The sequence below is a fragment of the Setaria viridis genome, chromosome 5, assembly GCF_005286985.2.
Source record: "Setaria viridis chromosome 5, Setaria_viridis_v4.0, whole genome shotgun sequence".
NCBI lineage: Eukaryota > Viridiplantae > Streptophyta > Magnoliopsida > Poales > Poaceae > Setaria > Setaria viridis.
In genome coordinates this window covers 659473-675899 of record NC_048267.2, presented here as the reverse complement: position 1 = coordinate 675899, position 16427 = coordinate 659473, and positions in this window count along the sequence as shown.

Here is a 16427-nt window from a genome sequence, read left to right as displayed (position 1 = left end):
TGTTCTTCCTTGCCAATCAACAGGTCAGATTGGCTGGCACGCCGCGCGAACCGCACCAGGGCATTCACCCGAACAGGAGCTAAGCAGATTCTCCCGGGTCGTGTGTCGGTCGCTGGGATTCGGTTGACCGATTTTTAGCGCCAACACACTTTTGGCACGCCCGGTGGGACCAATACAACCGCTGTCATGTCGAAAGCTGCTGAAGTCTCCGAAGATAACGTCATCGAAGTGACGGAAGCAGATCTAAAGGACGACCAAAAAGAAGATCTGAATCAGTATTTGGAGCAAGTCCGTAAAACTTGCTTGAAATCCTTCAGTCGTTCCAGGAGCGGGGAAACTGTTAAAAAGTCTCCTTTCCCTACTCCCCGCCAGATCACAATTTCTGAAGATTCGGATAAAATGTCCGATATGATTCAACAATCTCTTCATCACGCCTTCATCAATCAATCCCCGGTACTTTCAAACATGGTGCACAATGCTGTTGTCAACTCCTTCGCCGGAGCTATACCTCAAAGGTACAGGGGACCTACGTATTTTCAGCCGATTCCACCAAATCAGGCTTATCAGGCTTCACAGCCGATCCAATCCTTTGTCGGAGGATCCGGTGCTTTTGCGTCATCAACTCCTCTGGGATATGGCTCTATCCAACCGTCCTCTGTACCACTCCCTCCAGTCATCCCTTTACCCTGGGGGGCACCCTTAAACACGACCGGTTTGAATCAATCGGTCAGCCAAGGAAACCCTCCGTTCCAAACACCTTCCCAAACGGCCACTCGGCCGATCATACCACCATACCAGCCTATCGCTCCGTAGGTCAACAAGACGTCAGAGCTCATGCTATATGATGAAACAAATGGTTCATACAAGCAGCCGTCCTTTACTACATCACCGGCTTATACTCAGATACCACCTTTTCATCAACCTCCTTTTATTCAGCCTTCGATTTATCAGCATGTGCCGATGCCGCCGCCAACTATTCCCCAGCAACAACCAGATTGGTCGGCGCAAATTGCGGAGATAATGCAAGAACAATTCGGCTTGAAGCCGAAGGTGCAAACTTATACCTATAGAACACCATACCCATCTACATATGACTTGTTGCCGTTCCCCCATCGGTACAAAGTTCCTGATTTTACCAAATTTTCGGGGATGGATGACACTTCTACCGTAGAACATGTGAATAGATTCATCATCCAATGCGGGGAGGCAGCTACACAAGATGCCCTGCGGGTACGGTTGTTCTCGTCATCCTTGTCTGGATCGGCCTTCCAATGGTTCACCACTTTGCCACCAAACTCAATTATCACATGGGCCGATCTAGAAAGGCAGTTCCACAAGTACTTCTATGCTGGGGTCCACGAAATGAAGCTGTCTGATTTGACTAGCCTCCGGCAAAGAAGTGACGAGCCGATACCCTCGTACATACAGAGGTTTCGGGAAATCAGAAACAAATGCTACTCCCTGGCTCTAACCGATGCACAGTTGGCCGATATAGCTTTCCAAGGCCTGCTGCCACACATTAAAGAAAAATATGCTTCACAAGAGTTCGAGAGCCTGAGCCAGATTGTCCACCGATTGTCCGGGCAAGAGGTGCGTCCATTCGATCCAAGAAGGAATTTTCAGAAGAAAGTGGCATTCCTGGAAGAAGTAGAGGATGAAGAAGACGCCGAAATCGGACTTGCAGAGTGGATTAAGGGAAAGAAGCCGATATCATGCCCGTTCGGCAAGAAGGAGCCGGAAGCATTTAGTTTCGATACAACTAAAGCTGACAAAATCTTCGATCTTCTACTCCAGGAAGGGCAGATTAAACTCTCGCCTTACCACACAATACCCTCTGCCGAACAATTGAAGAAGATGAAGTATTGCAAGTGGCACAATGCCACGTCACATGATACCAACGAGTGTAAAATCTTCAGGCAACAAATACAGTCGGCCATTGAGCAGGGCAGACTCAAATTTGAAGTGCCGGCAAAACCGGCCAAACCAATGAAAATCGACCAGCACCCTTTTCCTACCAACATGGCTGACACGGGGAGGAATTCTCTCCAAACAAAAGTGCTGACGTCCGAGTCGGCAAAAAAGAGTGGCGCTATCGATCCCAGGAATCAAGTTACGTCTGAAGACATAAAGGGAAAGCGACGAATGGAGGCCGATGATGGTGAGTCAGAAGGACCACGCATTACTTCCCAGTTCCTGCTCCAAAAGTACCAACGCCAACATGAACAATCGAGGTCCCGAGAGGAAGCGATGCGTCGGCACGAGGAGCACTGGAGATGCCCATTCTTCATCCATTGTTGGGAGAATAACCTCAGGCTACCATCGGCCGATACTTGCCCAGAGTGCAACGGTCCCTATCGAAGCAATCGGCCGTTCACCAGGTCTCGCTCCAGAGATGGAAGGCCAGAACCGATCAGCAGGAATCGGCGCAACCCAGATGATCAGCGCCCTTCCATGCGTGATCGGCTGGGGGGCAGAAGTTACCGATATGATCGGTCAGAAGGTAGAAGCCATAATAGGCAGGGGGGCAGGACCGACCGACACGATCAATCAAATAGCAAAGCCAGCGTTCACAGCCGGCTCGAAGACATGGCCGATGCTCGGGTAACAGACGAGAACGCGTTAGGACGCGAACCAGAATGGGAACGCGCCGGGAAAGAAGGGAGGCCAATAAACCCCAGATGGTGTCCCGATGGTTTAACCAAATCACAAAAACGAAGAGTCCAACGCCTCCGCCAATGGGAACTGCAAGAAGAAGAGAGCGCGATGGACAAGAAGGAAGGGAGACCTCGGGTATGGCGCCCCAAAAGAAACGACAAGGGCAACGATGAGTCGGCGGGTGATGAATCGGCAGCCGAAATCGGTATGGTTTTCATATTGCCGATGGAGTTCATGACCCCTGCCGATCAACAGGACGTGTCGGCAATAGAGGAACAAACAGCATGGTTGGCTTTAGAACCAATGATGGCCACGTTCGAAAAGCCCGAAGACGACGAACGACAACATATGAAGGCATTGTTCCTTAAAGGGCATGTTGACGGTCGCCCCCTCACTAGATTGATGGTCGACGGGGGAGCTGCCGTCAATATCATGCCGTATGTCGTAGTCCGAAAGCTGGGAAAGAACGACGACGACCTAACCAGGACGGACATGATGCTCAAGGACTTCGAAGGCAAGGTGTCAAACGCTCGCGGTGCCCTCTGCGTCGACCTCACCATCGGCAGTAAGACCCTTCCTACCACGTTTTTCGTCATTAATGGCAAAGGGTCCTATAATATGCTTCTTGGCCGAGACTGGATACACGCAAACTGCTGCATCCCGTCAACTATGCATCAATGCCTTGTACAATGGGTCGGCGATAACATCGAGGTGGTCAAAGCCGACTCCGCGTACAACATCGCAGCAGCCGACGCACAGCAATGGAGCTGCGAAACCGTCAGGTGCATATCAGGTAGGGTGTGGGAAACCGATTTCCTGAAGGTCACCGATTTTGGCCTACAGCCGATCCGAGCAGTCGGCTCCGAAGAAGCGCAATAGATGGATCAGTTCGCCCGAGAAGACGGGAAGCTGGGACACGGATTCACGTCGGCCGATTCATTGGAGATGGTAGATTTAGGTGACGGGACCAAACCAAGGCCGACTTTTATTAGTGCAAATTTAGATCCAGAGTACAAGTGTAAATTGACAAATTTATTAAGAGAATTCAAGGATTGTTTTGCTTGGGAGTATCACGAGATGCCCGGATTAGATCGGTCTATTGTTGAACATCGGCTACCCATAAGGCCAGGGTATCGGCCGTACCAACAACCCGCACGGCGATGCAATCCTAAAATTTTACCAGACATAAAAGCTGAAATAACTCGGCTAATTGAAGCAAAATTTATTCGGCAATATCGTTATGCCGAGTGGATTTCTAATATCGTACCGGTGTACAAGAAAAACGGGAAGCTGCGCGTTTGCGTTGATTTCAGAAATCTTAATCAGGCCACACCGATGGATGGTTACCCCATGCCTACGGCCGATGTACTGATCGACGCTGCCGCGGGGCACAAAATTATTAGCTTCATGGATGGAAACGCCGGATACAATCAAATACTTATGGCCGAAGAGGATATACCCAAAACGGCTTTCAGATGTCCAGGCCATCTTGGTCTATTCGAGTGGGTGGTGATGACTTTCGGTTTGAAGAATGCTGGTGCTACATATCAGAGAGCCATGAACTACATTTTCCACAAACTCATTGGCCTCCTGGTGGAGATCTACATCGATGACGTTGTGGTCAAGTCCAAAAGCCACGAGGAACACCTAGCCGATTTGCGACAGGTGCTAGAGTGTACCAAAAAGCATGGTCTCAAGATGAATCCCAACAAATGCGCTTTCGGCGTCTCCGCCGGACAGTTCTTAGGATTCATGGTGCACGAACGAGGTATAGAAGTCAATCAGAAGACCATAGCGACCATCAACAAAGTCGTCGCTCCACAGAACAAAACTGAGCTACAGTCTCTAATCGGCAAGGTAAACTTCATCAGAAGGTTTATATCTAATCTATCTGGACGGATTCAGGCGTTCACACCACTTCTGAAGTTGAAGCCAGACCAGGAATTTATATGGGGAGAAGAACAGCGCAAGGCGCTAGAAGACATAAAGCGATACTTGGTCTCACCCCCAGTCCTGGTTCCCCCTCAAACGGGTAAGCCGTTTAAACTATATTTATCAGCCGATGAAAAAGCTATTGGGTCGGATCTAGTCCAAGAGTTTGAAGGCAAAGAACGGGTAATTTATTACGTTAGTAGAAGACTCCTGGATGCCGAAACAAGATATCCTCCAGTGGAGCGTTTGTGTTTGTGTCTTTACTTCTCGTGCACCAAACTCAGGCACTATCTACTGTCGGCAGAATGTATAGTCGTATGCAAAGATGATGTAGTAAAATACATGCTGTCACTGCCGATATTGAAAGGACGAATCGGTAAGTGGATCTTAGCTTTATCGGAATTTGACCTACGGTACGAATCGGCAAAAGCCGTCAAGGGTCAAGTCATGGCCGATTTCGTCGCCCAGCACTGTGGGCCGGAGATCGCCTTCGTGGAACCAGCGCCTTGGCAGTTATTTTTTGACGGGTCATCATGCGGAGTCGGATCAGGAATCGGCATCGTCCTCATATCACCTCGGGGGGCAAGATATGATTTTTCTCTGCCGATAGAAACCGCCGCCACAAACAATCAAGCGGAGTACAGAGCTGTATTAAAAGGCTTACGATTATTAAGAGAAGTCAAGGCCGATTCTGTTGAGGTCTTCGGGGATTCGATGCTAATTGTGGATCAACTAACCGGAAGGGCTGAGTGCAAAGATGACATATTACGAATTCATCACGAAGATTGCTTACAGCTTTTAAAAGAATTCAGATCGGCAGTAATCGAGCACGTCCCAAGAGACCACAACGAGGAAGCAAACAAACTCGCTCAACACGCATCTGGGTATCGGCCGATTCCGGGCGCCATGGCCTTAGAGCTTGCAGCCAACGATTGGCGTAAAGAAATTGCCGATTACCTGAAAGATCCGTCTAAAAAGGTGGAGCGACGAGTGCGCTTTCACGCTACCAAGTACGTACTGCTCGAAGATGATCTGTTCTACCGAACGATCGATGGTGTTCTTCTTAAATGCCTTGGGACAGAAGAAGCCAAGACTCTAATGGGAGAAATCCATGAAGGGGTATGCGGAGCTCACCAATCAGCACATAAGATGAAGTGGATGGTCAGAAACAACGGGTACTATTGGCCTACGATCCTCGAAGACTGTTTTAAATATTATAAGGGTTGTCAGGAGTGTCAAAAGTTTGGAAATGTCCAACGTGCACCCGCGTCGGCCATGAATCCCATCATCAAACCATGGCCGTTCAGAGGGTGGGGAATAGACCTTATCGGCCAAATTTATCCACCATCGAGCAAGGGGCACAAGTTTATTCTGGTTGCTACTGATTACTTCACCAAATGGGTGGAGGCAATCCCACTAAGGACTGTGACTTCGGCTATCATGGCCGATTTCGTAAGGGATCATATCGTCTACCGATTCGGTATCCCTCAAACTATAACAACCGATCAAGGAACAATGTTCACATCGGGGGAATTTGAGGAATTTACGACCGATATGGGCATCAAGTTGTTAAATTCTTCTCCATATTACGCGCAAGCCAATGGTCAAGCAGAATCTTCCAACAAAGGAATAATCAAGTTGATCAAAAGGAAGATTGAAGAATACCCGAAGAAGTGGCACCTATATTTGACCGAAGCCCTGTGGGCATACAGAATGGCCTGTCATGGGGCTACCAAGCTATCTCCCTATCAGTTGGTATACGGCCACGATGCAGTACTTCCATGGGAGTCGAGGGCAGGATCAAGGCGCATTTCACTTCAGGACCAGTTGTCAGCCAATGACTACTCATCTCTGATGAAGGAAGAACTTGATGATTTGGCCGGCCAACGACTAAGGGCTCTGATAAGTATCGAAGAGAATAAGAAGAGAGTGGCCAGATGGTACGATAAAAAGGTCAAAGTCAAGCAGTTCTCCCCCGGAGACTTGGTATGGAAGTTGGTATTACCGATCGGGTCGAAAGATCCTAAATTCGGCAAATGGTCTCCTACCTGGGAAGGGCCGTATAGAATCGGCAGATGCGCTCCAGGGAATGCCTATATCTTGGAAACGATAGAGGGAGAAGAATTCACTAGAGCTCTGAATGGGAGGTACTTGAAAAGATATTACCCAAGTATATGGGTCGGTGCCTAAGGAATCAACACGATTATACATGACCGATACGATTCGGTTTTGAAGACACACATGAAGTCGACCGGAACGGCCGATTACGTTCATTCGGTACGGACGACGGGTTACATGGCCGGCAAAACACTAAGTCGCCCTTAGAACAAAAAATTACAAAAAACAAACTAATTATCCTTCTTCTGAAATGATTCCTCATTCCGCTCCAAAGCACGAAGACGCGAGGCCTCTGCCGCCGCCAGGATGACGGGCCGAGGAAGCAGACGGACCCTAGCGGTGGGAGGCCGCGGGCTGCCGTTCCCTTCCAGGAAGTCCAGGATCGTGCGGGCCGTCGAAGTGATGTCATCTCCGGGAACGTCACGATGACGACTCCTCATGACTGGCGATCGGTGACGGCTTCCGTTCACCACGGCATCCAAGACTACACGAGCATCCGCAGTAATGTGGTCTTGGAGCTCTTCTTGATGGGCTAGAATCAGAGCCTTGTCCTCCGGGGTCAAAGGGTCTTCGGAATGGATACGCTCGATGGCACGCACGAGCTCCGGACCAAGGCGTTGAGGCTGAAACAAAGAAGGAATAAGGTGGCGCATTCTTTTCCTAAGATCTAAGAGGAGAAGGCGGAACGTCACCTGGTTGACAGAAGAGGACGACGACGAGGCCATGACAAAGTAGTTGCACCGATGAGAGGAAGAGGAAAGGCGAAATGGGAGCCAGATCGATGCTATCGGGAGGAGGCGCCGAGGTCGATATTTATGGGGAGAATACATGGAAATCTGATGAGGCCACGTCCCATCGGTAATAAGGAAGGCAGTAAATAGAAGGCATCGCGAAGGGTCGGTCAAAGAAGGCAGTAAACGTTCGTACAAAGCGGTCAGTGTTTTACAGATTACCCAAAAGGGTATCGATAGCCGTGATGGCCCGACGCCGGATCTGATCGGCAGAGTCAAGAACCCGTCGGTCTTCTTCTGCCGATCCAGGGACCTCCGATGTGTTGCGGTGGAGTCTCAGAGCCTCTTGAGCAAAACGCTGCCTCTCCCGTGTCAAATCTGCAATAGCAGAGGGTAAGTCTTGAAGCCTGTTCTCTTCGGCGCTGATTGCTTTGGTCACTTGCTCCATCTCTTTAGTAAGTTCCGCCCTCCGTCGTTTGAGGCGATCTATTTCACTAATGATCGCCGGGCGTGAGTCTTCTAGAACATGGATACGCCGATTCGCTTCTTGAGCCTGACGCTTAAAGGCATTTTCATCTTCACGAATCTTGGCCAGTTTCGCGCGATCGGCCATATGACGGAGGGCTCTAAAAACGGGAATCCTCATGGACTCAATAAAGGCCGCCGGTGCCAAGGCCTCTTCCGCTTCCTCTGGTACTCGTCCGCTGACGTCACTAAAGAGCTGCCGAATCGGCGAAGTGTCTTCTACCAGTCGGCCGATATCCCCTTGAAGGAGGGATCGGATGTTGGTGAGCTTAGCCCGGACGTCGTCGGGAACGGAGCTTAAGGCGACTTGGCGGGATGAGGTTTCTTCATCATCAGAGAGAGCGACCGCGAAGGAGAAAAGGCTGTTGTTGGGGGAGTCTTGTTCCTGAGAGAATAAAGAAAAAGGGTGAATCGGCAGGGGAACAGAGCAAATCGGCTGGTCGAAAGCTGGTTTAAGAATTTACCGTTTTAAAACGAATTTCTTCGTGCTGCGCTTGTAAAGCCGTTGTGTCCTGATCAATGGCCTGTACCATAGGTTCATCCGATGAAGAGGACTCCACAACAATCGGCACGGTGCTCGGACCAGCTCCCTGGGAAGAAATCGGTTGTCGAGAAACGCGTGGTGTGCCGATGGTCTGCGTCGAGGAATCGGTTAAATATGTTATGCAAATACCCGAAGGGAGTCTATAAGATAAGTACCGTACCTCAATGGATGAGGGCAAGGGCGCGTTGGTATCCGGTCGAGTTGTCGCCGACTGTGGCATTTCCATGGAAGAACTCTACGAGATACAAAGTTAGGAGGAGTTAATATCAAAATGACAATCGGAAACGGTAAAGCTTGAACTCACTTGTAAGGCTTCCAACAATAGTGAGGCGGCGGCCGCTCCGGCTTGTGTAATGGCTTGAGTATCGGCAATTTGTGTGGCCTGGGGCGATGCAGTTAAGGTTTCTGCCGATACGAGCACAGGAGGATCCGTCGATGCCGTACGAGCCCGGACTCGGCGACTGGTTTTCTTGACGACCTTCTTATGAACCTTCTTCGATCGGCCAGCAATCATGTCAACTGACGGAGCGTCGTAGCCGATAAGAGGATAAGTGGTGTACGGATAGCTCTCCATTAGCCGACCACTGCGGCTGTGCGTTGGAGGGGCTTGACTCTCAGCCTAAAGAGACAATGAAATCATTAGTGCTCAATCATGTTGAAAAGAATAAAAATCGGTAATCAGAAATACCTCGGCGTTGGGATCAATGTTGGCCGGCTCTAGAAGGTTGCAGTATGCCGATGCTGAGTTGCAGAATAAGAATTGCTTCCATTCAGCCCACCAAAGCTTGAACGGCTGGATGGCAAATGGACATAATAGCCATTCATTCAAATTAATTGTACTGGAGTCCGGAATTCGGTCTCGCAGCCGACAATAATCCAGGCCGGTTTTAAGCGCTTCTCTAAACTTGATTCGGCCAGCAAAATACACCCGTATCGGCAATTGACCCATGCCGAATTGTCGTGCAGCAGTAGATGGGTTGTAGAACTCATATGTAGGGGCATCTTTCCCCGAAAAGAAGTTGGCCGGTAAGAGTCCTGGTTTGATCAATTCTTCATAAAGGTTTTCATCAAATCGGCCAGAGGTCGAATCGAAGCAGGAGGGGAGTTCGAAGACTGGGATGTCTCGCTGGTATGGAAACCAGATAGTTGCGTCCTCATTAAATCCATTATAGAAGCACCGAAAGTACTCGGCTACCTTTGTAGCGGAATACGCACAACCTGGAAAAGCTGACGCTGCTTCACCATAAGACATGCATCGGCGACGCTCGGTGGGGTCTTCCGCCGATTCGATATTAGGAAACATCATGTGGTCCACTGGCTGCCGGGTGATCCTGTTCATGTAAAGGTTCAACCATAGATTGACGAACCACCAAGGCCCACCTGGGTTGCCGATTGGTTCTCCCTTGGAGAGTTTTGTGCCGATTTGATGGAGCATATGGTACACGGCACCCAGAAGATGTTTCCCGAGAGGGACGTGGTTTCCTTTGGACAGTGCTTCAGCTAAAGATTGGGTGTTGGTTGTTGGGCCGGCGGCTCTTCCACAGAAAAGGTGTTTTTCTAGCCACATCATCAGGAAAGCGGTGTGCTCCCTGTTATCAACAGTACCGGTCTTTTTGTTATTACTAATAAAGCCCTTCCAGCCGCCGATTCCTCTTGTGTCCAGCCGATGCGACGGTACGGTCAGAAGTTGGAAAGGCGTGTCAGGGGAGGATATGTCCAGGCCGGTCAAGAGGACCACATCAGCCAGAGTGGGGGTCATAGGATCATGACCAAATAAGAACGCATTAAGTGCGTCAGACCAAAAATAGGAAGCTGCCATCACTAGCGGCTCATTTTTCTCCATTTGCGACAGGGAAAGGTTGATACATTGGCCGATTTTGAGCTCATCCCATGAGACGCTCCTTGACGCGGCCACCCGTTGGTACCATTCCCTCCAACCTGGGGTTTCATTCGGCCAGGATCTAAAAGTGTTTGCCCATTGATCTAAGTTCATATCGGACCGTTTGAAAGGTATCCGATCAGTTTCCAAATCTATAAGAATCGCCGGATCTGGGTCTCCCATGGGACCGAGGCAAACAAGGCCAGGACTGCCCGTGAGGTGAATAGTAATTCTATCTCTAACCACCTAAAAAGAAAAAGGGGCATAGGAATGTAAGGAGTAGATCTAAAATATTGCCGATAAGGGGAGGATTCGGTACTTACCTCCGGGATAAAGTTCTGAGTAATCGGCGTGGTCGCCGACGCTGGCGCAGATGATGGGGCTGTGATGGGGACCGCCATTGGGATTTCTGATGAAGCCCTTGCATCTGTTGAAGAAGTGACGGCCGTCGCTACCTCCACCGGGGGCATTGTCCCTGGAGCATCGCGTGCGGGGAAATTGCCGGAAGGAGTCGCCATTGAAGGGAAAGGGGAAGAAGTGATAGGAGCTGGAACTGGAAGACTTCGATGGCAAGGGAGAAATGAAGAAAGAAGGATGTGCGCGCGTTGGAAAAAGAGACGTGAGCTTGAAGATGAGCTGCGGTGAAATGTTATTTATAGGGTGCCTGAAGAAAGGGTAAAGATGGAATTTTCACCGCGCCGGCGCGTCGAGTTTTTCGGGGTAGTGGCTGTCGTGGGCGCCCGTTTCAAAAATTGCAATGATCAGCCGGGAGACCGCGAAACGGAAGGGTATTTTCACTGCGGCCGTTTCGAAGGGGAGGTTATAAAGAATTTCGAAGTAAAAGACTATGTTTTACTCCGAAACTGGGGGGCATGTGTTGACGCCGGATTTCATCATCAGTAGAATCGGCGCCAAGGAGGAAAGAAGTCGAAGAAGTACGGATGGGAATCGGTCAAAAGGTGTTATAATGCGGAATCGGTCAGTAGCTTTTACTTCGCTTCAGGGTGAATGCGCCAGATTCCCAATCGGCAATCCTTTGCCGATAAGAAATCGGCCGATCAGGAAGGTGGACTAAGGTGGGCCTGTATGGGCTTGGAAAGATGGAGGGATAAGGTGGAGTTCAGCCCACGAAGCGTGGGGTAATTAGTTTAGCACGGATTGTGCTTGTAGATATTTGTTTTCTGTTTGAATTAGGGATAGAGTTCTAGTCGGTTAAGAAGATTATTTGTACGGGGGTATAAATAGCTACCTTTGTAAATCTGTAAAGATAACAATCAATCAATACAACAAGTTACTTTATTCTTCGTACTTACTTTCGAGCAGGCGACTTCGCCGTCACTTTTCCTTCTCACGAGTTCGTGCGGGTTGGCAGGGCTGCATCATCTTGATCTCCGGCCGATTCTGTAAGTTCCGTTTATCGAGTAATATCTAAGCTTTAACTTCCGGCGCATCGCTGTTGTTTCGTTTAGATTTATTCATCAGTTATCGATATCAACTAGATTCATAGGTTTTTACCTGTTTTCCTAGTTTTTATCACCAGTTATCTCGCTAGGAATCGGTAGTATCGGCTTTCATTGCTTTCTGTTGTTAGATCCATTCGTTGCCGATTAGATCTTTTCCTAGTGCTGTTATTACGCGCTTTGTACCGATTACTTTAGTATTTTTCTGTCTACAAAGCTACAGGGATCGTGTTGTCTTATAACCGATTTCATCATCACAGTAAATTGGCCGATTTGCCGATAAGCTCTCTCGATCGGAAACTTAGCCGATCGTAGTTACTGAATTTGACACGTGTTCTTCCTTGCCAATCAACAAGTCAGATTGGCTGGCACGCCGCGCGAACCGCACCAGGGCATTCACCCGAACAGGAGCTAAGCAGATTCTCCCGGGTCGTGTGTCGGTCGCTGGGATTCGGTTGACCGATTTCTAGCGCCAACAGTATCGCACGTCCAATCCTCCATGCATTATGTTTAGCATACAAATCAATATTTTTCATCGATTCCTCACATACATGTATAAATAGTCTAAATGGTGACATTCACCATGTGTATATACTTTAACTTAGTATTTTTACATTAACAATGACATAAATAGGTAATTTAGAATCATATATTAGTTTACTTTTTGACATTTCTGTATGATGCACGTGAAGATAATTAGATTAAGATTTAGGTGTTTAATTTATGTTCTTTTTAATAACAACATACGTGGGTAATATAGATAAAATTTTAGAATGACATTTTAAGTTATGCTTTATAATGATATGTATTAGTAAATTGGATGAAGACTATGGGTTACTTTAGATTATTTTTTATAATAGCTGAGGTCGGTAATTTAGATATAAGTTTAAAGCTCATTTTTGAATATTTTCACAATGATAGTGGTGGGTAACTTTTTAGAAAATATAATATATCAATGGCTATGATTATTAAAGTTTACAGGATTGGTGTCTGATGTTTTTGATTTTTATGAGAATTTGTCTCTTTTTTTCTAGCTTGTCTCGTTGGAACTAATGCGGAGTCTCCAAAGAAAAAAAATGGGACTACATTGCTAAAAAATATTACCATAAGCTACCTCTTGTTTGTTAAATATTCGAACACAATACTTATATAGATATATACTCATTATCTTCATCCAAGTGTGATAGAATTTAGTGAGTAATTAGTCTATAATATTTTCATCCACATTTGTAATCTTTAACTTTTCACTTTGCATCGCAGTTATACGCTTAAATTTGTTTAATGAACACTAAGTTTGTGATACAATTTTAACATAGAAATCTATATTCTCATCACTTCCTCTATATAAATGGTGACACACATCATGCATATAGACCTTAATTATTATATCATATACCAATAGTGCAAGATATAGACGATTTAGAATCATATATTGTTGTATATGTTTAATTAAGGTTATTTGATTCAAACGTAGAGTTATCATGTTATTTTTAATAATGGTATGTGCGGGTAATATAGATGCAAATTTAACGGGTTACTTTATTTAAGTAATAGTGGTGGGCAATTCGGTTGCAAATTAGAGGGTTACTTTAGTTTATTTTATATAATGGTAGAGGTAGGTAATTTATATATAGATTTGGGGGGTTACTTTAGGCTATTTTCATAATGGCATAGGTGGGTAATTTTTTAGAAAAACATAATAGATCCAATGGCTATGATGATTTGAATCTATCGATTGATGGTCGGATGTTTTGCTTTTTTGTGAGAATTTCTAGGATTTCTCTCTTTTTCTAGAGTGTCCACCTAGGAATCCTAGGTGGCTTCACCTGGAGGCTTCAAAAGGAGCCTTCAAGCCTCCAATTAGTAATAGTAAGATTATCCAGTTGTGTAGCATGTTACAATAAGAGAGTGCAGAGTTACTGGTTGTTAGGGATGAAAAAATATGGACAACGTTAAGGCGCGACCAGTCGCGCGTAGGGGTCGGCGCGAGACTTCGACACCCTCTTTTTTTTCCTGATGCAATCCAATTACATGCTGCCAAGTGTCCCTAAGGACAAAAGTACAAAACAAACGGCGTGGTGCAAGTAATCAGATTGGCATGGACGTCGCTTTCGTGTGACCCTGGTGATGATGTCAGCGAGGAAAAATGAATCTATATTATTTAATTGCTCGTAACTCTCTTGTACGATGTTTGTTTTCAAAACCATTGCGCACTTACGATGAGATCTCAAAACAAGAACAATGTTAATATATGTTAAAGCTGTTTTATGTGATTGGCGACTTATGTTGTGTGCATACTAGTAACTTATATATCAATTATATAAGTGTGTAGCAACTTATATATTAAACTTACATGTAGTCTAATTGACAACTTATAAAGAGATAATTTAATCAATTATGCAAAGGCCGTGTATCAACTTAATTATAAACTATGTAGCAACTTATCATGCATGTCTAATATCGTGGAGCAAATTTATATAGAGATAAATGTAACAAGTTAGGTAAAGGTTGTGTACACAACTTATGTGCAGCTAAAATAACAACTCATATAAAAATAATGTGGCAACTTATGTAGACACTTCATACAGGGAATGGTATTGGGTTCAAAATTATTTGTGTAGGAACTTATATGTAAAGTTTGTTTGGAGGTTCAAAATGTAAGTTGCTGTAAACTTGATACAGAAGCAACTACTGTACCACAATATAAGTTGCCACTACACAAAATTAATTCAAAACATATGCATCATGGATCTTGTTTCATAGATCACATCGTAACTAATGGACTGGTGCAATCCTTAGCTGTACATTCCGCTCCGGTACGCACAATCCACCTCATTTAAGTTGCCTAATAAATGCATCTCCAATTAATCAAAGCTCACCCTAATTAGCCCATCCAACGGCCGTGCGGGGTCGCGTGCTCAGCACTAGCGTGATCATACATAATGTAGCTTTTTCCAAAAAATAACTAAAGAAGAAAAAGAATTCAAAAGAAACCAGGCCAATACTCGGGGCTAGGTTGGTGGTAAGCCATGCATGTCCTCCCTACTTCACATGGATGCATGCAGTTTGTTTCTAGACTAAAACTTGTTTCTAGCGTGACCATGCATACTGTAGCTTTTTCCAAAAAATAACCAAAGAAGAAAAAGGAATTCAAAGGAAACCAGGCCAATACTCAGGCTAGGCTGGTGGCAAGCCTGCTTGCCATCCCTACTTCACATGGATGCATGCAGTTTGTTTTAGTGCGACCATGTGTACTGTAGCTTTTTTCAAAAAATAATCAAAGAAGAAAAAAGAATTCAAAAGAAACCAGACCAATACTCGAGGCTAGGGGCTAGGCTGGTGGCAAGCCATGCATGCCGCCCCTACTTCATATGGACGCAGGCAGTTTGTTTCTGGGCTGAAACCTACTGCACCCAATTTGCATCCCCCTCTCTCGGTATAAGAAGATTTATATAAAAAAATTATAAACATAAATTTGTAGAGAGGAAAGCAAAATTATATGAAAATTCTATATAAAAAATTTGTGAAAAAAACCATAACAAAAATTAGGGAAAGAAAATTTGCACTCCCAGCTCTGTGTGTGTGTAATAAATAATGAAAAAATTAAATACAAGATTTATTATATAATGAAATTTCCAAGAACAAATTTGTAAGCTTTGCTGGAAAGAAAAATCAAAAGTTTATATTAAAAACTTATGAAAGAAACCATAACAAAAATTAGGGAAAGAAGTGTGAGAGAAACATTACATTCAGACCTTGAAACAGAAAATTCTAATGAACAAATAATATTAAAATACAAATTCAGAAAAAAGAATAAAAAATATTTTGGAATAAATCAAGAACAAAAGTTATTAGGGAGGGAAAAAAAGAAAAAAACGGCGAGTGCGTCCACCCCGACCTCCCACTCCCATCGGAGACTTCGTTCAACTATTTGCTAGGTATGTCATTGCTTGTTGCTCAAATGGCAACTTGGGGGTGATATTGTGGTTGACATTATTATCAACGTAATGATATATCACTTATTACTCGGTGAGTTGAGGTCTGGGTGCAAAATCTCAGCGGCTAGACTTTGATGTTACCGATAATATTAGATACTCCATCCAGATTTTTTAATGTATAGATATTATTATACATATAGATATAAGATATATATATATAAATAAGTGCATAACAAAATCTACGAATTTAAAAACCAAAACGACATATAATTGGGAACGAAGGAGTATTTCTGATTTTTACCGTTTAGATATTTGCTTCACCCTTTCGGCCTAGACCGCTCATTGCATCATAGCCGGTGCGGAGAGGAAGCTTTTGTCTCCTTCCATGCACCGCGAGGTCCACAATGTATTGTTGTTCAGGAGTCGGAGCTTTAGTTGAGACTCCATTGAATTGTTTGTCAAACTTCCCAAGCGTGCACGCCTGCATGCGCCACCTCAGGCACCTTTCGGAAAGGGACTGTCTACCCGTCACCCGGGTGTTACTATGGTCACAATCACCTGGGTGATTTAAAGTTGGATAATATCCTGTTTTGAAGAGAGAAAAATTTAGGTGCTGTAAATAGATCTGCTTCTTAAGATCCTGAT